Raw genomic sequence first — 23740 nt, forward strand, 5'->3', positions numbered from 1 at the left:
CACAAAGAGCCCTATTGAGTTCTGGAGACATGTGAATAAGCAAATAATTTCATTCAGTATGATAGGTGCAAGAAAACTGGGTAGATATAGAGAGGGAGAGAGAGAGAGAGGAGAGAGAGGGGGAGAGAGAGAGAGAGAGAGAGAGAGAGAGAGAGAGAGAGAGATTCATGTAAGTTTGGGCTAAAACCATCATTGGCCACTGTCACCAGGATTCAGAGCATTAATTTGGGGGCTGGGTCAGTTAGCCTTCGTGGTGGGTACCTGTAGTCCCTTCCAGCCATGATCTTTGCACATATGCAGAGGACTTGACTTTCTCACATTAATCTTGGAAGCAAGGACAAACATAATCCCAGCTTGTCGCTGAGCCAGGTCCTACAGGTATTATTTTAGTGCACAAGCCACAGGGGTACCCTCCAGGAAGGGAGGGTGGTCATGGCCATTGCAGGGAAAAGGCCAGGGGCTGGGTGTGGCTTTATTTCGGCTTGTGTGTGTGCTTTTCCCTCTGCTGTGCCGTGACACCAACCACGGTTGAGTGTCCTCTCTGGCTCTGTCTATGGGTGCCCTCTGGTGGCCTGTCTCTGGAAAGCCTTGGCACCTGTTAGGCAAGGAAAATAGGCAGGCAGGAAGGGGGAAGGTATGCGAATCAGTGGCAGAGACTTCTGCCAGGTTCCACCTTTGCCAACACAAACTCAAACCTCCCCATAGGGATTTTGGTATGCCCCCAGAGCTTGCAGAAGGAATCATTTTCATCCCTAATCTGATACCCTTCATTCTTTTAATTGGGATAATTCATACCATCAAACTGCCCAGGAGACGTGGCATTCCAGACTGTTTATGGCAGAGAGGACATCCAAGATCTTCTAAAGGCACTTGGGGCCCAATGGATAAAAAAGGCAGCTGCACATTTTCCTTGTGGGGAGCCATGTCTCCTTTGCATCTACCCCCCCCAACCCCCACCCCCGTCCTGTTCCCTCAATGTGTCCCACAGCTGGGGCCTCAATGGGAAAAGACAGTAGTCATCCCTCTGCAGTGGGAAAGGACAATCTTCTTCTATGTGTGAAATGAGCTAAGGAGAGCCGTTTCCGGTGGACATGCTTGTTTCAACTGCATAGTTGTTCTGGCTGGGGTTTGCACGTTTCCCACCCTCACCGAAAGATGTCCCCATGTTTTCTTTCTTGATCAGAGGGCAGGGTCTGTGACCCGTTCCTCCAAGCTATGCTGCTGCTGTCTGTGATTCTGACAGTGTCCGTCTTCGGCCAGACTGTAATGCTGGTAAAACTCAGCTTTTGTTCCAGGCCCCCTGGGTTATTTTTTTTTTTTTTTAAGACTGTTCCCCTCCCTTGAGCCTACTTTTCTAGCCTCATAACTCACCTTCCACCATCCAAAAATCCACGGGCACTGATGTTCGAGTGCCTCTCCTGGGGTGACTTGCCTTTTCCAACTATGTTTCTTTTGGACAAAGCTGTTGTTCTAAGAGTCAAAGACCTGGATTTTCTTTCCCATTCTGCCACTGATGGCCACATGACTGTGGACAAGACAATTTCTCTATACGTAATAAGGGGGATTGGTCTAGGCCAGTGGTTCTCAACTGAGCTGCACATTAGAATCAAGCTTTTTGTAACTTACCCTTTGAGGCCAACTCCAGAGACTCGGATCCATCTGGTGTGGGGTAGGACCTAGCCATTAGGACTTTCTATGAACTCTCTAGATAGTTCTCACGTACAGTTGGGTTGAGCTGTTTGAGGGGCCTCCATCCAGAAGAAAGGTCAGAGGTCTGGGTGGGCTGGGAAGAGGAAGTCTCTGAGAGCCCCGTCACACTATCCCTACTATCTCCCTACATGTACGGCCAGCCCTGGATTCAGGAAATACACGTGGAAGGGCCAACAGGAGCCAAGAGAAAAGCACAGGACAGCAAGGGTTGAAGTAATTAAGGAAATGTCTTTTTATAAAGCCTCTGAGCAGAGCCCTTTCCGGCCTCTGGAACAGTGGTGTGGCCCCCATCGGATCTAGAACGACTTAGCAACAGCCAATACCAAGTTTCGCAACTGCTTCCTCCGCTAACTATTGATGGGACTTAACGCGAAAGTGCGGGGCCTGAGTCCAAACAAGACTGGGGCTGGCTCAGCCCTAGCAACAACATGTTAACTGGTCCGTCCTGGTTCCCACCACCCCATCTTCACATTCTCACGTTTCCAAAAGCTCTAGCAAGGCCCTGTAACACACTGACTAACTGCCTGAACTCTGGATCCGGGCTACCTGGGTTCAAATCCCAGCTCTACTGCTTATTAGCTGGGCAACCTCAGACAAGTTACATAACCCCCCTGTGCCTCATTTTCTTGTCTGTAAGATGGGAATAATAATAGTGTCCACCTCTTAGGGTTGTTTTGAAAATTAAATGGCTTGGCACCTGAGCAGGGTGTGGCACTTAGCACATGCTCGATAAATGTTTCCTCTCCTTATTTAGGAAAAACCTCACACTTTAATGGAATTGAAATCTGAAGAGTTGGCTTTTCACCTCAGTTCCATCTTTATCCAGCAATACGTTCTGAGAAGGTGACCTCACTTCCCTGTGTCTAGCACCCTCTACTCCCAGATGAAGGGTGAAACTCCCTTACTCTAAAACCCTCCATGGATCCCTACTGACATCATGAGAAAGTCTCAGTTCCTTCATTGGCCTGCATTGCCCTTGGCGTCCCCAGGCCCTGCCGCCCTTGTCTCTAGCCTAGATTCATGGGACACCCAAGGTGGTCATGCTAATGAGTGTCTCGATGGCATCATTGCATGTCCCTCTTCTGCTCAGGGTCTTCCCATGGCTTCCTGTGCCGCACAGAGTACACCCAAAGGCCCTTTGCAGAGCCTGCTTGGCCCCACAATCTAGCCTCAGCCCCTACCCCTGCCCCTCGTCATCTCTGCACCCAGCCTTCTGGCCTCTTGGCTGTTCCCAAGATGCCAGCGTCCACTGCTGTGGGGGCTTAACACTTGCTATTTCTTCTGCCTGGAACCCTCACTCAGATGGGCAACCCTTACTCAGGGGCTCAGCTTCTCCAGGTCTCTGTTCCAGCGTCCAGAGACAAGACAATAAATAATAAAGTGAAAGGGCTTAGGACAGAAGGGGCGGGCAAGAGACACATACATGAAACAGGACACAGCAAGATGGAGACAAAGTACGCGATCACAGCAGAAACAATTGAGTTAACTTTTCGAGACAATCTGAAGTGCTTCTAAAGCCCCAGGCAGAGAGAGATCAGGGTGAGCTCCAGTTGTGCTGGAAGATTTGAACTGTGAGAGAGGCCTTCCCTTCCCACCCTACAATAGCACGCTTCCCCATCACCCTGCTTTATGTTTCTCAACAACCCGACATCCCTAACTGACTGTATATGAGTTTTCGGTCTGTCTTCCCTTCCGAAACGTAAGTCCCGGGAAAGCAGGAAGGAACTTTGGCTCCTGCTATGTCCCCAGCGCTTATGCTCATGCTGGGCACATACTAAGTGTTCACTGAACAATGAAGGATGCTGGCTGCCCAGCCAGAGAAACTTGTGTCATTGCAAAGAACTTCCAGGAAGGACATGGCTTAACCTAAAGGAATGAACCTCTTTTATAGGCGATGTCAGGCGGGGAGGCAGATAGGTGGGAAAATATTTTAGGAGCAGTAGGAACATTCCTTGTAGAGGTTCTCAGACTGGGACACTGGGCCAATGCCCACCCCTGAGAGTAGGCAGAGCAGGAGAGCTTAGAAAAGCCCCTTAGCTCAGCCCCCAGCTCCCCAGAGGACTGAAGCCTGAGTTTAGGCCTAATGGCTTGTCCTGTCCCAAAGGGCTCAACAAAGGAGATGGCATTCAGGCTCACTGCACCCGGCCCTGCCCACCAATATACCTCCCGGCACCTGGGAAGCCGCAGGAGGCTGGAGGCCACCTGGGCTCTCGCTATGTGGGCAGGACCTCTCTTTTACTTCTTACTTCTGCACTGCATTACTTGAACATGTGGTGGCTTCCAAAACGAAGTCACGTGGTTCTATGGCAGCTCTCAGGGGGGAAATGCCGCCCTTTAATTGTCCTCACGACTGTTCTGAAAATAGAGTCCTTTTTATTCAAAGCTTAATTCAGTTAATGTTCCCAATATACATGAATAATCTAAAGCGTAAGCGAATTCTCTCGCAGGCTGTGATGACAACGTTCCTCCGCTCTATTTAAAGACCCTTCCTGGGCAGAGCCTAGGCTCAGCTTTCCCTGAACCTACTTAAAAGTCCTCACCCCCAGGCACCGCACTGACTTCCCTCGGGCACTGTGTGTCCTGGGAAGGGCGTAAAGGGGCATCGAGAAACGGCTGCCCACATATCCAGGCTCCCACACGTGTGCCCTTTGTCCAGTCCCCAGCACCAAGCCGCTCTGGGGAGACCCAAGAAAAGACATGGGCCCCTGAGGCTTCCAGGGGTTTATGATGTTAAGGGGAGGGCAGAGGACACACGTGAAACACGACAAAGCAAGATGGAGGGTAATTGTGCAATCACAGCATTAAAAGTTGAGTTAACTTTAGGAGACAGCCTGGGAGTGCTTCTGGAGAAAGACCAGGGTGGGTTGGAGGCTTTAAGGCCCAACTCAAAGCTGAGCTCTCAAGATAGCCCTCTCCACATCTGGAGGACCTCTACTCCGAATCTGCACCTCTGTGGCAGGGGTGGGGGTGGGGGGGTCGGGTAGGGAATCAACCCATCACTACCTCCCCTTGTGATTACTTAGGTACAAGGTGAGTCATCCCCTCTGCCTGGAGGTGGAAACCTACCTGTGTGCTCCATTGTTCCCCAAACTCCTCTCCACTGTGCCACTAAGCACCGTGCGGTGGGGTTAGCTGGTCTCATGTCTGTGTCCCTCACCAGGTTTAAGGCCTTGTAAGGGGAGGACTCAGATCAGTCTGGTTCATTGCGCTATGCCCCGAGTGCAATACGGTACCTAGACCCTGAAGGGCCCTCAGTCGATATTTGTTGAATGAAGGAATCTGCCCTACTAGAACGCCCTGCTATAATCTTTGTATTCCTACCTGTACTTACCACAGAGTTGGCACTCTCTGCTGGCTGAATGAAGGAATGAATGAATGGTAGATTTCACAGCAGGACTTGACAGGACTTGAACTGGGCCTTCAAGGATGAAGCAATCCAGAAAGTCCCAGGAAGAGTGGCTAATGGTTAAGGTCCCATCAGCCTCTGACTGTGGCCCAACTCCCCTGATGGGGTCTCTGGTTGGACCTGGTTAGCAATTGGATGTGGTTAACAATGAGAAAATCCACCTGGAAGTGTAATAGAGAAAGTATGCTTGCCATAGTAGACTCCTCATAAATACATATCGAATGGAATAAAATATCTCCAAGTCATCAAGTATCCCACAGCCCACAACACTGGAACATCCAAAAGTCTGAATTAGGGGAAATGTGTGCAGAAGTGGAAACCCAAGCAAAAATGTCCCCCATCTGCTGGGTGAGATTCTGTAAGCTAAGATTCTATAAAAGTAAAAGGATTCTAAATCTCAGATAGGCACCGAGCCTTGTCGAGTACAAGCTATGACATTTGTTCTGAAGGCCTGTCATATACCGGATCTAGAGGTCAGAGCTGTCCCCATGCTCCTGAGCCACGAGGGGCCCAGCCCAGCTCCTCACGGCTGACACATGCATGACCCAAGCAAGGATGAGTCAACAGAGGGGCATCTGGTGGGGGTGGGGGTGGGGGCGGGAACAGTGTCCAAAGGAAGGGAAGCACATAATTCAGAGCATGGGAGGAGGAGCCCACAGGCTCATCGATCTTGGTGAGCAGTGGGTCACCCTAGTTCCTAGAAGTGAAAAATCTCATTTCTCCCAGAGAATCCGGCCCGTGGATAGTTTGAGCCGGACTATTCCAAATGCAAGGCAGGGACTGCAAAGGGAGACATGATGTCACCCTTCCCTCCTGTCCACACCTCTTCCCCAGTAAAATGAGAAGAGAGGGAGAGAGAAGATGGTGATTAGATCCCTCCCTCCCCATCCTCCAGTCTGCACTGCAGCAAAGTTCCTTCTGGTTCAGCGGGTGATGTAGCTGCTGCTGCCATGAGACCCCTTCTGGAAACTGGCTGCCAGGTTCATGCAGCCTGGGGAGCAGCTGACAACTGTCCTGGAGAGGAGTCGAGTGAGCCACTCACCTCCTGTGCCCCCGCCCCCACCTAATTGCGGGGTTCCTGGGCAGGGTCTGGGGTGGGCAATCAGGCGGGGCCACCTTCATCCCGGTCCAACGACTCCGTCCCTTCCAGGAAGCCTCCAGCGCCTGCCAGGATTTGCTGCAGAGCCCCGCCCCTGCCGGCTCAGGGACAAGACACTGCTGGCGCTCAGCCCGGGGCAACCTTTCCCCAGCCGCAAGGCCCCTCTCTCTGATGGGTGCCCAGGCTGCATCCTTGCCTTTTTCCTTAACCAGTCTGAACCTCAGTTCCTTTGCACGTACAACGGGAACGATAATAGTGGCTTCCCTTCGCAACCGGGGGTCTGCCAGTGTAACCCAGGGAGACATTGGATGTGAGGTCCAGGATGAATTATCAAGGGCTCCAGGTTAATATTATTATTATTACCTCTGCTCAACTGACGAAGGAAGGGGTAAGGACATCAGACAGGCCTGTGGTGACCAGGGTGAGGCCGGGCTGGGCTCTCTTTGCCCTCTTTCAGCACATAGGGTCTGCACGCAGGGCCTCAGGAAGCAGGCCTGGGTCCAGCACTAGGAGAGCAGAAGGGCCTCAACTAGGGATCACCACGGGGTTGGCGAGGGGCCTTTCAGGGGCCTAGGCAGGTGGCTGTGGGATCACAAGGCCATTTGGAGCTTTCTACTGGCTCCCAGACTATGTCAGGATGGGAGCGGCGGCAGAGGACGCTTCCCGGTGTTGCTGCAACAGCATGAGCTCCCCCCGAAAAATGGCAGGTGCTCCGAGGCCCCTTGGGTCTGCTAGACTCCCCCTCGGCGAGCATTAGAGCCATCCGCAGTGGCGGAAGACACGCCGCCTGGAGCAGAAGGTTGGTGAGGTCCCTGGGGACTGGCAAGGATTCAGGAACTGCTGGGAATGCAGGCCGAGAATGGGAGGAGTCTCCAGCTCCCAAGGGGATTCCAGGCCCGCCCCGCCCCTGGACAGCTGCCATCCAGGACACAGTGGGAGGTGGGAGGAGAGCGGGCAATGCTAGGAGCCGGAGAAATGGGACCTTCCCCCCAGCTGAGGGTCGGGAAGGCCTTTGCGGAGGAGTTGGCGCGTCCTAAGAGCTGGCACTGAGCAGAGGCTCGGTCCTCGGGCTGGATGGGCGGTCTTGACCCAGCCCCTCCTTGAAAATTACAAGCAAGTAATTTTGAACTTTTCACTCATGCATTTTCTCATCTGTAAAATGGAGGGGGGGGGGGGGACACAGCGGGCCACGAAATGGCTGTGACAGTGGAATGTGATGGCGCACACAGCGCAAAGTCAGCCGCCATTAGTTCTCTATGAATAGGACAGGTGGCCGGAGCCGCGCAGGTGGCGGGGAAGGGGAGGCACCTTACTACTGCGCAGACCAACTTTGCCCACCGGTTAGGTCTGAGGAGCTCAAAATCTCCTTTTAAATAACCAAGTAAGTTTCTATTTAAAGTATGCTTTTATTTTTTTTAATATCTATTTATTTATTTTGAGAGAGACAGCAGGAGGGGGGGAGGAGCGGAGGGAGGGAGGGAGGGAGAGAGAGAGAGAGAGAGAGAGAGAGAGGGAATCCCAAGTGGGTTCCTTGCTGTCAGCACAGAGCCCCATATGGGGCTCGACCTCACAAACCCCTGAGATCATGACCTGAGTCAAAATCAAGAGTCCCATGTTTAACCTATGGAGCCACCCAGGAGCCCCTAAAGTACCCTTTAGAAAAATGTTTTGTAAAATGAAAATCCCTTTTTAATAAGTGAAAAATCTGTCTCCCCATCCCTGCTTCCCAGTCTGTGGTGAAGTTATTTCACCGTGTACTAAGCCTATAGGAAGAGATCAGGTAGTTTCTGCCCTCCAGGAGTTTGCAAGTAACAAGGGGAAGTGCCCAGTCCTGCGCAGGAGGGAGGAGGAGGTCAGGAAGTTCAGCCCCTCCCTCAAATACCTCCAGGGCACTGCCGAGGATGGCTTCCTCCCCCAACCACAGACCCCATGGTGTTAGGCAGACCTGCTTCTGCTATGATCAAGGGCAAATGAGCCACTACTAAGATGGGCAAGGTACCCCCGGCTGGGAATGAGCCTAAGAGGTCTCCAAGAAATTCCAAGACCCCAGAGCAGAACTGCCCTAACCAGTGGAATTTAAAATTAACAGCCCAGCTGCAAAGAGACTATTAGTTCTGGGCTCCCAGGGAAATGGCCTGTGTAGATCTGACCTTGTCTGACTCTCACCCCTCTTGCTGTGGACCAGAACCACAGAAAACATTAACCCTCAGTCCACCAAACTCCTGTTCTTCAGCAGAAGGCATTGAGCTCCTTGTGTGGGGTCAGTAGTAGGGGGTGCCGTATGTCCCAGCAATCATTGATGGAGCTAAGCCCACTACGTGAGGTGGCTCATCGTGCTATGGGACAGATTCTTGCGTTATCCCCACTTGACAGATGAGGAAACCAGCTTAGCGAGGTTTAGTAACCTATCCAGTGATCACACAGCTAAAATGAAGCAAGCAGGCGATGTTTGTCAGAGCTGGGCACCAAAACCTGGGGTTTTTTGAATAGTTATTTTGAAAGAGAGAGAGAGAGAGAGACAGAGACAGAGACAGAGACAGAGCTCGAGGTGGGGAGGGGAAGAGAGAGAGGGAGACCCAGAATCCGAAGCAGGCTCCAGGCTCTGAGCTGCCAGCCCAGAGCCCGACACGGGGCTCGAACTCACAAACTGTGAGATCATGACCTGAGCTGAAGTCGGTCGGTTAACCGACTGAGCCACCCAGGTGCCCCCAAAACCCGTGTTTTTAACCACTGCCTCTGCCAATGCCCAACCCAGTGCTGTGTTTTAAGAAGCCCTTGTGGGGCTCGGACACATCTCTTTACAACTTCTGGGTCAGAATAGAACTGTAGATTGTATACGAGAGGGCTGGAAACTCAGCCTGAGAGGTATATCTGATCAGGAAATATGTTTTGTTGGGCCCAAAAGGATTGTTTTTAAAATTAAAAAAAAAAATTAATTTAAATATCAGTGCGCCATGTAGTCTATGCCTTCTGTCTGATTCTTATGCTATTTCATTGTCCGCCTGGCCCCAGCAAGCACTGGGTCTGTGACCCCTGGTAAAGCCCATCTCACCACGGGCCAGAGTAAGATGAGCTTTACCAGAGCTCGGCTATGACTTCACGCTGGTGCCTTAGGACCTTTCTTTTCTGAAGGCGTTTCACCGTCTTACCCTCAGAAGGTACTTTGGGACCATCTCACCTGCCGTGAGAATTAGGACCAAGGAGCCCGCTGAACTTGTATGACTCTCATTCTTCCCCTGCTCCACCAACTTTGTCTCTCCGCCTACCCACCCTGCAAAGGACTCTACAGTCCTAGACAGGCCAGCCTGTGTCCCCAGGGCCAGAACCCCACTGAGCGTGGGCAGCTCCAAGGGGAGCCAGGCTGTCAGCACTAATCCCACACAGTCCTCACCGGACGCTGTAGGCCACAGGCCTGGCATTGACTGAGGCCTCTGGGCGCAAGGCTGGGTCACTGCCACTTGGCCCTAGGAGTGCTAACCCAAGGCAGCTCCCATCCCAGATCTGCCTTAAGACAGTGCCAGTTGTAGCAGAGGTGAGGCCTCCAGGTCCAAGAGAAGGTCCCCTGGGTGTCCTAAGGGCTATGGGCACCTCTTTGTTTACATGTTGCTGGACTAAATCTTCAGCAGCCTTGTTTCTGGACACCAGGAAACAACTTTCTGATGGGAAAACCACTGGGGAGAAAAAGGGTGTGTGTGTGTGTGTGTGTGTATGTGTGTGTGTGTGTGTGTGTTGGGGTCGGGTGTAGAAGGAAGGGAAGAGGGAGGGAAGAAGAAAGGAAGAAAACAAAACAAGAGAAAACAGCCCAATTCAAAAGGCATGTGGTTTTCTTCTTGTGGTTAGATGCAAGGGTTTGGTGGTTTAAGTAAAGCTCTGAGCCCAGATTGTGGGACAGTTAAACGCTGGGTGGGGCTGGGGCAAGTCCTGAGAACAAAGAGGCTATTGAGGTCGCCCTGCCCGGGGAGGGTTGGGGGCAGAGGCAGGAAGTGGGAGGGGGCCACCTCCACTCACCTTCGGGAACCACCGCTGGGCACAGACTTCTGGTCTACCCAAAAAGCCAGCGGGCAGGACTCACACAGGAGCGCTTCTCATTCTGAGAGGGGCAACTGCCAGATGCAATGCTGTACCGGGGAAGTTTCCGAAAGAATTTCACCCCATATGAGCTCCAGCCTTGGGTTTCAGAAAATGAAGTCTCCGTAGAGAAAGCCCTGGGTTGGGGATACGGGTTTTAATTCTGGTACAGTCACTAACTGACTCAGGGCTTGGACCAGGTCACTTACAGCTCCAACGTTACAAGATTCTAGACGCTTTTCTTTCTTCTTACTTCTGGGGCTTAGCAACATCAAGTTCATATGGCATGTATTCACCTGGCTCTCCTAAGGGTTCTCTATTCACTCACTTAATCCCTGCAAGTCTATGAAGTGGGTCCCATGACTACTACCCTTTAACAGATGAGGAAACTGAGGTGGAGGGATTGGGTGACTCCCCAAGGCACAGACCCTGTAGCCCATCTCTCTCCTCCAGCTACCAACCTCCTACCCCCAGTATGCACACACACATGCAGCAAACAATATTTACAGGGCGCCTGGGTGGCTCAGTCAGTTAAGCTGTCAGCACTGAGTCCAATGTGGGGCTCGATCTCATGAACTGAGATGATGACCTGAGCTGAAATCAAGAGTCAGATGCTTAACGGACTGAGCCACCCAGGCACCCCTGGAAACTTCTTTGAAATGTCTATGTAAGGATAATCCCAGAGCTAGCATCAGCTCAACCAGGGTAGGGTCTACCCCCCACCGCTCCCTCATGCCTTCCCCCTTCACAGAGCCCGTTAAAACCAACAGGGTCCTCGGAGGGGATCTAAGACCCCACACAGCAGCACAGTTGGTGGAAAGAACTTTGGAGTCCCAAAGGCCAGTGATTTGGAGCCCATCACTTACGCTTTCTGAAATACCCGGGGAGTCCAAGCACGATGCTTGAGCCTTTTTTGCTTTGTGTTGTTCTTTTACAGTTGCTGAGGATCACTGAAGATGTGAAAATTCCAGATCATTTCTTTTCTTCTTGAATATTTTTTAGAGCATGGGGCGCCTGGGTGGTTTGGTCAGTTAAGCATCAGTTGTGGGAGACCGTTGTGCTGTCCCCACACGTGCATTGCCTCCCCCAGAAGCAACATCCCCCACCACGGGGGAACACTTGTCACAACTTTTGAACCTACACTGACATGTCACTATCGGCCAACGTCCCTAGTTTCCATTAGGGCTCACTCTCGGTGCTGTACATTCTATGGGTTTTGATAAATGTATGTGGGTTTTGACAAATGTATAATGGCATGTATCATCATTATGGTGTCACACACAATAGATTTACTGCTCTGAAAATCCCTCATGCTCCAGCTCTCCCATCACCCTCGCCCCCCACCCCCTGGCAACTGATCTTTTTACTGTTTCCATCATCTGAGTTTCTTCAAAATGTCCAGCGATTAGACTCATACAGTATGTGGCCATTTCAGACTGGCCTCTTTCACTTAGTAATATGCGTTTAAGGTTCCTTCATGTCTTTTCATGGCTTGTCAGCTCATTTCTTTTTAGTGCTGAGTAATATTCCATTGTCTGGATGTACCACAGTTTATTTATCCATCCGCCTACTGAAGAACATTTTGGTTTCTTCCAAGTTTTGGCAATGATACCTGCCTAAATGGCCATAGTATTTGCATTCCCACCAGGAAACAATGAGAGCGTTCCTTTGCTCCATATCCTGAACAACATTTAGTGTTGTCAGTGTTCTGGATTTTGGCCATTCTAACAGGTGGGTAGGGATATCTCGCTGTGGTTTTAATTTGAATTTCCTCAATGGCTTATGATGTGGAACATCTTTTCATATGCTTATTTGCCATCAGTATATCTTGTTTGGTGAAGTGTCTGTTCATGTCTTTTGTCTATTTCTTAGACAAAATTGGGCTTGGATTAATTAATTTGGGTTTCTTATTACTGCCTTTAAATTGCTTGATATATTTGGATCCTTTGTCAGATATGCCTTTGCCAAGTATTTTCTCCCTGTCTGTGACTTGTCTTCTCATTCTTTTGACAGTATCTTACACAGAGCTGAAGTAATCAACCGTAATGAAGTCTAGTTTATCAGTTGTTTCTTTCGTGGGTTGTGAAACATACCTGGGATAAGTCCCAGTTGGTCATGGTGTATATTTGTTTTTATAAATTGTTGGATTTCTGTAATATTTTTGAGAATTTTTGCATCTATGTTCATGAGAGATATTGGTCTATAGTTGTTGTCTGTTAGTTTGTTTCTTGTAACATCTTTGTCTGCTTTTGGTATTAAGATAATGTTGACCTCATAGAGTGAGTTAGGGAGTGTTCCTTTGCTTCTTTCTTCTGGAAGAGATTATAGAATGTTGGTATAATTCCTTCCTTGGGTTCGTGAAGAATTCACCAGTGAGTCCATCTGGGCCTTGTGCATTCCTTTTTGGAAGCTTACTTATTAATGACTCAATTTTTTATCAATTAATTTTTGATTCTAATATATTGTCTTTTTCTTCTTGCATGTTTTAGAAGATTGTGTCTTTCAAGGAATTAGTCCATTTCATCTAGGTTATCAAATCTGTGAGCATGGAATTATTCATAGTATTCTTTAGTATCTTTTTAATACCCATGAGATCTGTAGTGATGTCCCCTCTTTTATTTTTGGTTTTGGTTTTTGTGTCTGTGTCTTCTATTTTTATCTTAGTTAGTCTAGCTAGCAGTTTATTGGTTTTATTGATCTTTTCAGAGAAACAGGCTAGTCTTGTCTTCATTGCTTTTCTCTATTGATACCCCATTTTCGATTTCATTGATGTCTGTTCTAATTCTTATTACTTCTTTTCTTCTCATTTCCTCTCTCTTCTATTTCTTCTTTTCTACTTTGGATTTAATTTGCTCTTCTTCTTCTAGTTTCCTAAGTTAGAAGCTTAGATTGTTCATTTTAGATCTTTCTTCAATACTCTAAATACTCTAGTATATTATTCATTACTACAAATTTCCCAATAAACGTTGCTTTCACTCTATCCCACAAAATGTGTAAGTTGTCTTTGCATTTTTTAGTTCAACATATTTTTTAAATTTCTCTTGAGATTTCTTCTTTGACCCATCTGTTGTTTAATCTCCATTGTTTTGGAACTTTCCAGCTACCTTTCTGTTACTGATTTCTAGTTTAATCCCATCGTGGTCTGAGAGCAGATATATGAGTTCTTTTTTTTTTTTTTTTTTAACTTTATTTATTTATTTAAAGTCAGCTCTACGCACAACATGGGGCTTGAACCCACGACCCCGATATCACATTCGGTGGGTTCGGTTGGTTCACGTGCTCCACCAACTGAACCAACCAGGGGCTCCCAGTCATATGAGTTCTACTATTTTAAATGTGTGAAGTTCTGTTTTCTGGCCCCGAATGGGATCTATCTTGGGGACTGTTTATGTGAGCTTGAGAGTATGTGTATTCTGCTGCTGTTGGAGGAAATAGTCGATATATGTCAATTATACCTGGCTGGTTGGTGGTGCTATTGATTTCGACTATGTCCTTACTGATTTTCTGCCTACTGGCTATGTCCATCTCTGATAGAGAGGTGCTGGAGTCTCCAGTAATAATAGTGGATTCATCTTTTTTTTTGGCATTTATCCTGCTAGTGTTTTCTGAGCTTTCTGGATTTCTCCTTGCAGCTTTGTCAGTTTTTCCTCATGTATTTTGACACTATTGTTAGGCTCATACACATTATAGGGTATTATACCTTCTTGGGAAACTGAGTTGTTTATCATTATGAAATGCCAGTGTTAGTATGGTGTATCTTTCTCCATCCCTTTACTTTTATGCATACTTATATTTGAAGTGGGTTTCATGTAGATGACATATAGTTGAGTCTTGTTTTTTAACCCACTCTGATAATCTCTGTCTTTTCACTGGTGCATTAAAACCACTGATGTTTAAAGTGATTATTTATATAGTTAGATTAGGGGCACTTGGGTGGCTGAGTCGGTTGAGCGTCCGACTTCGGCTCAGGTCATGATCTCACAGCTAGTGAGTTCAAGCCCCGTGTCAGGCTCTGTGCTGACAGCTCGGAGCCTGGAGCCTGCCTCGGATTCCGTGTCTCCCTCTCTCTCTGCCCCTCACCCACTCCATTCTGTCTCTGTCTTTCTCAAAAATAAATAAACATTATGTAGTCAGATTAATGTCTATTGTATTTTCTTTTTACTGTTTTCTTTTGGTTGTCATTTGTTCCTATTTTTTCTTCCTCCCTTTTTCTGCCTTTGTGGTTTTAACTGAATAGTTTCTATGATTCCATTATCTCTCCTTCATTAATATACAGGCTGTACTTCATTTTTTAACTTGTTTAAGTGGTTGCCCTAAAGTATGCAGTATACATTTACAACCAAAGTCCATTTTTAAATAACATTAAACTGCTTCACAGGCAGTGCAAGTACCTTATAATAATATATATATTAATATATAATATATAATATATATTCAAATGCATTGCTATTATTATTTTGAATAGCTGTTAGCTGAGCCTCGTAATTAAGAATAAGAAAAATAAAAATGCTTACTTCACCTGCACTTATCCCTCCTCCCATGCTTTTCCTTCCTTAATGTAGATCTGAGTTTCTGACCTATGATTTCTCTTCTTTCTGCAGAACTTCTTTTAACACTTCTTGCAAGGCAGGTCCACTAGCAACAGGTTCCCTCCTTTTTTGATTTTGTCCAAAGTCTTTATTTCCTCTTCACTTTTGAAGGCTAATTGTGCAGGGTACAGAATTCTAGACAGGTAGCTTTTTGTCTCCCAACACATTAAATATGTGATTCCACTCTCTTCTTACTTGCATGGTCTCTGAGGAGAAGTTGAATTAATTTTTATCTTTGCTCCCTATAGATAGGGTGTTTCCCCCCACACCCACACTGACTTCTTGCCTCTAGGATTGTTTCTCTGTTTTTGATTTTCAACGGTCTGAATATTATATTCAGACCTGGGTGTACGTTTGGTTTGTTTTGGTTTGGGCATGTTTACTGCTGGGGTTCTCTGAGCTTCCTGGGTGTGTAATTTGGGGTCCCAACATGGACTTGGGGAAATCCTCTGTCATTATTGCTTTAAGTACTCCTTTCGTCCCTTCTCTTTCTTCTCTTTCTGGTAAATCCTATTGTATTGTATGTTACACCTTTTATGGTTGTCACACAGCTCTTGGATATCCTGTTTTATTTCTTCAGTGTTTGTTCTGCTTGCTTTGCTGTTTTGGAAGTTGCTATTGACATAGCCTCAAGCTCATAGGTTCTTTCCTCCGCCATGGCTGGCCTACTAATCAGCCCATTAAAGGCATTCTTCATTTCTGTTACAGGATTTTTCATCTCTAGCATTTATCGCTTATTCTTTCTTAGAATTTCCATTTTTCTGCTTACACTGACCAGACCTAACTATGGCAAGGATATTGGAATTATCAGACCAGAAATTTAAAGCAACTATGATTAATATGCTAAGGGCTCTAACAGATGAAGTACACAGATGTAGAGCATCTCGTGTTTCTGTAGGGCCCTCTCCCACATCCTCCAAATCAGACTGCACCCTGTTCTCTACCCTCCATCCTCAATCACAAAGCCAGACCAATACCATGAAGCACAGCAGGGCTGCTCGGGTATTCATCATCCCAAACTTCTGCAGCTTTAAGGCAGAACATAACTTCCATAAAAGAGGAAAGGCTGTCCTTCTAGAATTAAATATATCCGATATACTTCTAGAATTAAATATATCTCCCTCACTTAAGGTTTCTACTCCCAATTTCCTTCTGTCAACACCTTCCATTCTAATGCCTCCCAAGTAGCCATCGTGACCCTACCCTGACTTTCAGACTTCAAATTAGCAGATTAAAGTTTATTGAATGCCCATGCCCATAAGCAAGGAGCCTTTGGAAGATACCCAGCACTTCTGTGTTGTTTGTATGCTGGAAGAGATAGAGAACATGAGTTTGTAACTCTGTTTTCATTCCATCTCAATAATAAAAATGTCAAGCCTTTTCCACAATTCTGCCACTACTTAAGACACAACCATGTGGAGCAATGTGGTCTCTACCTCCAAGGAACTCACAAACGAACAGAGACTTAGTAGCTGATACAAAGTCCCACAAGTTAAGGCTCACGTAACCCTCTGGGTTTCTACTAACAGTCATCCCTCTAGGAGGCACCAAAAATAAATAAATATTATTTCGGTAGATGGAAGGGTGGATAGATACATAAATACAGGGGCGCCTGGGTGGCTCAGTCAGGGGAGCGTCCGACTCTTGATTTCGGCTCAGGTGATGATCCCAGGGTTGTGGGATCAAGCCCCACATCGGGCCTTGCGCTGAGCGTGGAGTGCGCCTAAGGTTCTCTCTCTCTTTGCCCCTCTCCCCTGCTTACAGTTGCGTGCTTTCACTGTCACTCTCTAAAAATAAAAAAATTAATAAAATAAAAAATGTTTAAAGATACATAGTTTTGTATGTATACGTACATACATAGCTGAACATATGGATGAATGTTCCTGTCTCTATTAAACCCATGAGGACCCCACATTTACCAAGGAGGCATGTAGAAGTGGCCTCAAAAATTGAATCCAGAAAGTAACTGAAAACGATCAGCATGGTAGAAATAGGCCATTACTAACCATTGCCTAATGATGGCACTGCAGCGTTAGAATTACATAAGGCGCTTTCAAAGTTACAGGGATGACCCTCAGACTCCATCCCTGGAGATTCTGATTCAGTGAGGAGATAAACCTAGGTATCTGTATTTTTTTAAGTTTCTGGGATTTTTTTGATTCACAGCTGAGTTCGAGAACCATGGGGACAGATCCCCAGATCTAGCAGGTAAGAGTCAGGCAGCCATAGATCCAGGCAAAGAGTCAACACAGGGAAGACAGAAAACCCGTTGAGAAGACACAGCTAAGGCAGAAAACAGGGCTCTTTGCGTACCTTCAATTATAGGGGCAGTTGGCTTCAAGTCTGCAATAGACCTCAGTTTTCCAGCAGGTGTTAACAGAGTTGTATATCACTCTTATCAAAGTAACATGGCTCTGAGAATATTTAAGGCGAACATCACACGGTTCTCCCATGGTTGTCAATCAGATCTCGCGGTGTAACTCCCTCTGTGAAGAAATGAAGCTATGGAAGAGAGAGAAAGCACCTCAATATTTGCACGGTGAAAAGTATTATTTTTCTACTGTGGAAATGTGAGCTTGTCACTACAATGATTATCTTTTCCATTAAACCCTAAAAGGTTGGCACTGTTGAGCAAAATCAGCTTAATTCATCATTATCTTGTCACTGGCATGTCCCGAGGTCATCAAACATTGGTGAAAGCTTCCCTCTGGTTTTTCTTCACTGGCATTTTTCACTGTCCTAGCTCCATAAAACCCAGTCCACAAGAGCCAGCCAGGAACCGTCTCCTGAGAAACATGCATGCCCTTCAATTTCACCTGAGAACATCCAACATCTAGAAGCCACTGGCTTTATCTTCAGGGAGCCAAAATTCAGTCTGGCCAAGGTAAACAACAAATTAGATTTTTGAGTTCAAGACACAACAGGGGGCAATGTGAACCTTTAAGAAACCCTATTAGGCTGAAACTGAACTCTTCCCTCTGCTGATTAGAACACGATCGATCGTTCCCATCGACAAAGGAACTCACGCCTTACAAAAGAGTTATCCGCCAGGCTCCTGGAAACGTGGAGCTTTTCCTCACTTCCTGGGAGCAGGGCTGTTGCACGAAATTAGGCACACCTGGATGCCTTCGTGGACCATGTTCATACGCTGAAGTCTTCTACTGCGTAGAGCCCTTGAAAGTCACAAAATTGCATCTGGCTAAATAGTCTCCAAGGTAAGAATTATTGAGTGACGTGAACCTAATTTGTCCCTGTTTTCCCGAGGCATAGTGCATGTGACACAGACCTTGTGCCTCTTTGGATTACTGTTCCTGGCTTCCTTCCCCCAGGTTCTGCTTGTCTCCTGAACCATGTTGCTGCCACTGCTTTTAACAACCTCCCCAAGGTGGCAAGAACCCAAGAGAGTCCCCAGGCTGCATGGCCAGCATGGACCGTGTATCATACTGAGGTACGGAGGCATTTCTAGATTTGGGTAACGTGCTACACCCAGACCATGGCATCTGGCTCCCTGAGCAGCTGCCATGGAGGCAAATAACGCAGGGGGCTGAGCATCCATTAGGAAATGGAAGGCGGAAGGGAGCCGCCTGACAAATGTCTCCTCATGTCTCCCTTCTGTGGACTACCCTGAGGACTAGTTCCTCTTTGAAATCCTTTTGGAGACAATCCAACGGGCAGCATTAATGTGCATGCCAACTGAGTTGTACGTCTTTTTTGTGGCTTGTTGTGAAGCAACAGCCAGGACGGTCACATATTGCAGAGTTTCATACGCTCCTTGGCTCACTTTCCATTTTCTTCACCCTCATCTCACTGGTCTCACACTTTGCAAATGTCACATCAGCAATTTTAGCCCTCGGTGAAAGCTCTGCTTTCTACAAGATGCAGGTGAAACAATTGTCCGAGAGTAGTTCTAGGAAGCAATTTTCAAGATGGAATTAGGGGGTGGATGGGGCGCCTGTCTAAAGGTAAATGGTACTCCACCACTAGAGGTACACGGAATGGGAATAATCCATTGGCATTTGGTAGACTCATGAACTCTTCAACTTTCATTGCAGTTGGTAGGGATAGAACGCAGATGGAAGGAGGTCAAGGCATTGGGAGCACAAGGGGTCATGGCACCCAATCATCATAGGAACAACAATAATTACAAGGATTGTGGGTTAGGGTGGGTACTTACGGCATCATCAAAGATACTTACATAAATAACAGCTCAGGGAAGTCAATTTAAGGCATGATTTAAAATCCAGATACCCTCTATGGTAGTATTAAAGGAAATCTTTATTTCCTGCAGCCTTGGGAAGGACTCTGCTAAAAACCAGGGCAAGGCTCTGATTCTAGGGGGTCCAGAGCTGCCATGAAGTTGAAATGCAGAACCTCAGTGAATATTCTACGTCAAGTCAGAGCCCTGATAGGGAAGCGGAGGACTCTGAGATCTGGGATAGAGACATTTGGGTGAAGGAACCTGAGCATCTCAAAACTCTGAGTTCCCTTATGCCGTCCTTCCCAAAGAGGCAGCACCTTCCCCCTCGCCAGAGAAGACTAGCCTCTACTTGCCTGGAGGATGTGCAGTGCTCTCGCCTGAAGCAGCTTCTCCACAAGATGGTGCTTGTCCTCCTGAAGACAAGCTTGTCCTCCACTAGCCGTCCTTGTCTCCAGGCTGACAACCAAAGTCAGGTCTCAGCGAGAGCAGATGGAGAAGCAGAAACCCTGTTTCAGGAAGGAATGGTCTAGATAGGTAAGAAATTACAAAGCCAGCGAGAACTTGGGAGCATAAATGGAAGCGAATGTTGGGGATGCTAGCCGAGGGTAGCAGCATACACAGCTGGACAGAGGGGAACTCACTGACACGGGATAATTCATTTATGATTCGCACTTTACTTTGTGTCAAGAAACACCTGTGTAACTTGCGGGGCTGGCTATTTGAAGCCTGGACTCCACAAGGGGACACAGTGACCAGAATGAGACGCCAGAATCACCTTGGCATCGTGTTAAAGAAGAGATCAGAAGACTTAGGGAAGTGGGAACATTAAACGTGGGTCTACCGTGTATGGTCCAAGAACCTATCACTCAGACGACATAGTCTTTTCTAAGTCAGTAAAAATCACACTGACGACAAAGAGATGAGCATTTTGGAGAAGTTCAGTGGGGGCTTTCAGAGGCCCAACGAACATAATTGCTTGATAGGCAGGAAGTTGAAGTGATAGTCAGGGTTTCTTGATCCAGAGGGATCCATGGCAGTAAATTAATAGATTATTGTGTCCTGGGGGTGAGACAGATGGGCAACCATTAGAATGTTGTATTTATACACACAGAAAAATATCTAGATTTCCTAAGTAGCAGGCTGAAATTAACCACTGGGAGACAAATTGTGGCCTTCACCTCTTGACCAATTCACAGACACAGACCCCATGGTGAAGGGAATTCCGGGACCCTGAATCCTGACCAAAGTCAGCCTCACAGAGGACCCAGTGCATCTGCAAACCCACCCTGTGGTTATTTGCCCAGTTCCCAAGTATGTAGTTAGGACAGATCCACTTAGCATATGGTTAGCACTGAGACCCCCTCACAGTATTAGCCTGATGTGTGGAATAAGGGTCACTATGGTAGAAAGGGCCAGGTAGAAGCCCTGAAATTTCCCTAACTCCACAGCAGCCCCCAAGGTGAATGAGAAGCAATAGGACATTTCTGGAGAAATCTCAGAGATTAACACTGTCATCAAAGATTTGAAAGATGAAGGTGGTCCCCATTTAATTCTCATCTAATTCACCCTTGGCGATGGACTATTGTAAGATTAACTCCATTTTCAGCCGTGGGCTGAATATGGATCTTTACTGGGGCAGATCAACACAGCGCCTGGCAATCTATCAGCAGGGAGAATCAAAGGAAGTTTATCTTTAATTAGCAGGAACAGCAATACATACTCACTGTCTTGCCTCGGGGCTATGTTAACTCTCTTGCTTTCTGTCATGATATAGCAGAACATCATGCTGATCCACTGTATTGGTGACACTATGGTAATTGGAACCGGTGAGCAGGAATTGGCAAGTATCCCAAACGCACTGAGACACCTGCATGGGAGAAAGTAGGAGATAAACTCCACAAAGAGGCAGAAGCACGCCACATTGGTGAGTTTTATAGCGTTCCACTTGTCTGGGATGTGTGGGGATATCCCCCGAAGGGAAAGAACAAGCTGCTGCACTCTGCATCTTATAGCACTAGGACAGAAGCAGAATGCCTGGGAGTGTCTCTGGATTTTGAAGGCAACATAGTCTAAACTTCTGTTCCATTTCTCTGATGACTCAGAAAACCACCAGTTTTGAATGGGGAGCAAGTCCAAGTTGTGGTTCCAAGCTCTCTGTTGCCTGGGCCATGGGACCAACAGATCCTAAAGATGCCTTGGGGTATCTGCGCTGGATAAAGATGTGCGGTCCTCAATAGAAGAGACATAGCACAGAGCCTACAGATTCTGGAACGAGGCCGTGCATTATGGCAGAGATCTATACTGTTTGAGAAGCAGCTCCTGGCATAATACTGGACCCTAACCGAGACTCGGTAGCCAACCACGAGACACCCCGTTACTATTCAGTCTGATTTCCCCTTGTGAACTGGGTTGTTATCTAATCTACAAAGACATAAGTTTGGACATACACGCCAGCAATCGATCATGCAATGGAAGTGGTATATTTGAGTGTAGGCTTTAGCACATTCCGAACGGTGAAGTGAATGATATAAACAGCCACCTGGGCTCTCATTTCACTTACCTCTGCCACACTGTTGACTCTCCGTCAATCCCTACTTATAGATACCTTGTAGGTACCCTCTTCCTTACTGAACTCAGTGTTGGTTCACAGAATAGGATTGCCCCTGTATTGTTGCCCAAATTAAGAGAAGCCCCTTAAAGGTGACAGTAAAATGTAGTTCTTCTAGTGGAGCAAGCTGGAACCAGTGCACTTGGTCGCCCACTTTATGTGGGCAGAATGGTGGCCCGAGGCATAGATGTACTACCTTCTTTGCGGTGTTAGATGGCCTGGCTAGCTGCCAGGGGCCTGGAAGGAACAGAGTGGAAAATCAGAGACAAGGAAATCTGGGGATGGACCAGTGGACACGCGTACCCAAGCGCATGCGTGACCCTTTGGGTCTCACGTTAGTGCCTGAGGGCATGAACCCACGGGGGGGGGGGGTGTTAATCAGCAGCTTACAAAGGATGGCCCATCTCCAGCGTGTCACCCAACCTCTGTCCTCAGATATCTCAATATTTGTTCAATGTGTCTGTGAACAGAGGGGTCAAAGTGCCAAGGATGTAGGTTACACAAGGGTTTAAAAACAGGGGCTCCCTTTCCCAAGGCTGACTTACTTGTGATTGCTGATTGCCCAGTCTGCCAACACAAAGGCCAACGCTGAATCCTGGAAGTGGCATCGTTTATCGTATAGACCAGCGGGCCCCATGGGGCAGGGCAGTACAACAATTTGTGAAGAGTAAATGAGTGACTGAATGAATGAATGCGGGAACTAAATGTGTGAGTCAGAGAGTGAAAGACTCACATGAGTTCGGGAAGACCAGTACAGCCCCTCCAGTCTCCTTTCCCCTGTTCCTCAGTCCACGCCCTAGGGCAGACCCTTAAATGGACCATCCTCGTCCCTGTTCAGATACAACCTCATCTGCAATCTCGCTCTTGCAGGGCCTTTCTTCCAGGCGTAAGGCATCTCCCTGTCCGGGTAAAACACCCTGACGGATATTATTTCATTTCATCCTTACCGCAATCTCTCTTGAGAGGGAGATGTGACAGAAAGACAGTGCTCACAACGTCCGTTTTCTCTTCTTCTTGGGCACAGGACTAAACCACATTCCCCAGCCCCCCCGCCAGATAGATTAGGACCAACTGATCTCGTTCAATCAAATGGAAAACGGCGTGTGCTGCCTCCGGGTCTGGCACACACGAATACATTTCTTGGTGTGACCCTCCAATGTCTGTCTGGCCTGTGGAGACCTCTGAGGCCACATCCCGAAGATGACAGCCCCAACTAATGTCAGCGCCCAGGGCAGAGCCCCACCTTCGGGAGCCTAGCCCTAAACAGTCCTGGTGCGCACCCCGTTTTCCCCAGCCCTGCTTTCTGCTGTGGCCAAATGGCCATCTTCCCATTATAAAGGAACCCCCATTAGAATTCACATTTCTGGAAGCCTTTCCCGAACATTCTTCGCCTGCACACGTTTGAAGGGCTGGCATGAGGCCGAGGCGTAACCGGCACCGCGAGGCCCTGAGTTCTGTTGCGACCGCATCTGACTGCACTTGGAATAAAGGTGATGAAGAGGTCGCGCACGGTGACCAAAGCTACCAGACTTCCACTCTGCCCTACGTGGATTCAAGCTTTGCCTGTTTCCAAGACCGAAGCCGGCCGCAAAGAGGAGTCCTTTTGTAGGTTCTCCTTTCAACCGCCGTCATCGCTGCGCCCTCTGGTGGTTGTGAAAGTAATCGGGTCTGTCTACTCCTAGACGTTAGGGGAAAGGTGGGGGAGAGACGAAAGGCACGGAACTGGATTCAGCCCCGGAACGGCCCCTGTGAAAGGTCTGGGTGGTCACACTCGCGCGCGCACGCACACTCTTTGAGGACAATAGCAGGCTGGCGTGTGTGCGGCCCAATGGCAGCGTCTGCATTGGGGGGGGGAACTTTGCCCGGAAGCAGATGCCAGAGGTAAGGAGAGGGATGGGCAGGAATGGAGAGGAGCAAACACATCAACGGGGAAAACCACAGGATTTGGAAGTGGACTCAAATGAAAGAAAGGAGGCAAAATGATGAAAGAATAAGCTAGGAGGTCTCTCCTGGTTCCAGACCGCTGGCCACATGCTACCCGGCTACCTCGGCCTCCAGAAGG

At 47.8% G+C, this 23740-nt stretch overlaps 2 long non-coding RNA genes across 4 annotated transcripts; both read right to left on the reverse strand.

The window, feature by feature from the left end:
* Window positions 1-1359: 1359 nt before the first annotated feature.
* Window positions 1360-17370, reverse strand: LOC128312322 (uncharacterized). Its single transcript, XR_008291442.1, has 3 exons — window positions 17186-17370; window positions 5042-5277; window positions 1360-4065 (listed from the first exon to the last, which is right to left on the reverse strand). It is a non-coding gene; the product is annotated as an uncharacterized LOC128312322 (long non-coding RNA).
* Window positions 17371-19429: 2059 nt separating this feature from the next.
* On the reverse strand, window positions 19430-23462 carry LOC113602352 (uncharacterized). 3 transcript variants are annotated; one of them, XR_003423782.2, is made up of 3 exons: window positions 22224-23462; window positions 20791-22138; window positions 19430-20129 (listed from the first exon to the last, which is right to left on the reverse strand). It is a non-coding gene; the product is annotated as an uncharacterized LOC113602352 (long non-coding RNA). The 3 variants fall into 3 exon arrangements; XR_008291441.1 differs by having other exon boundaries at window positions 20791-21915; window positions 22069-23462; XR_008291440.1 differs by having other exon boundaries at window positions 19430-19576; window positions 19912-20129; window positions 20791-23462.
* Between the last annotated feature and the right edge of the window lie 278 nt (window positions 23463-23740).

This window comes from Acinonyx jubatus, chromosome D3 (assembly GCF_027475565.1).
Source record: "Acinonyx jubatus isolate Ajub_Pintada_27869175 chromosome D3, VMU_Ajub_asm_v1.0, whole genome shotgun sequence".
In the NCBI taxonomy this organism is placed as follows: domain Eukaryota; kingdom Metazoa; phylum Chordata; class Mammalia; order Carnivora; family Felidae; genus Acinonyx; species Acinonyx jubatus.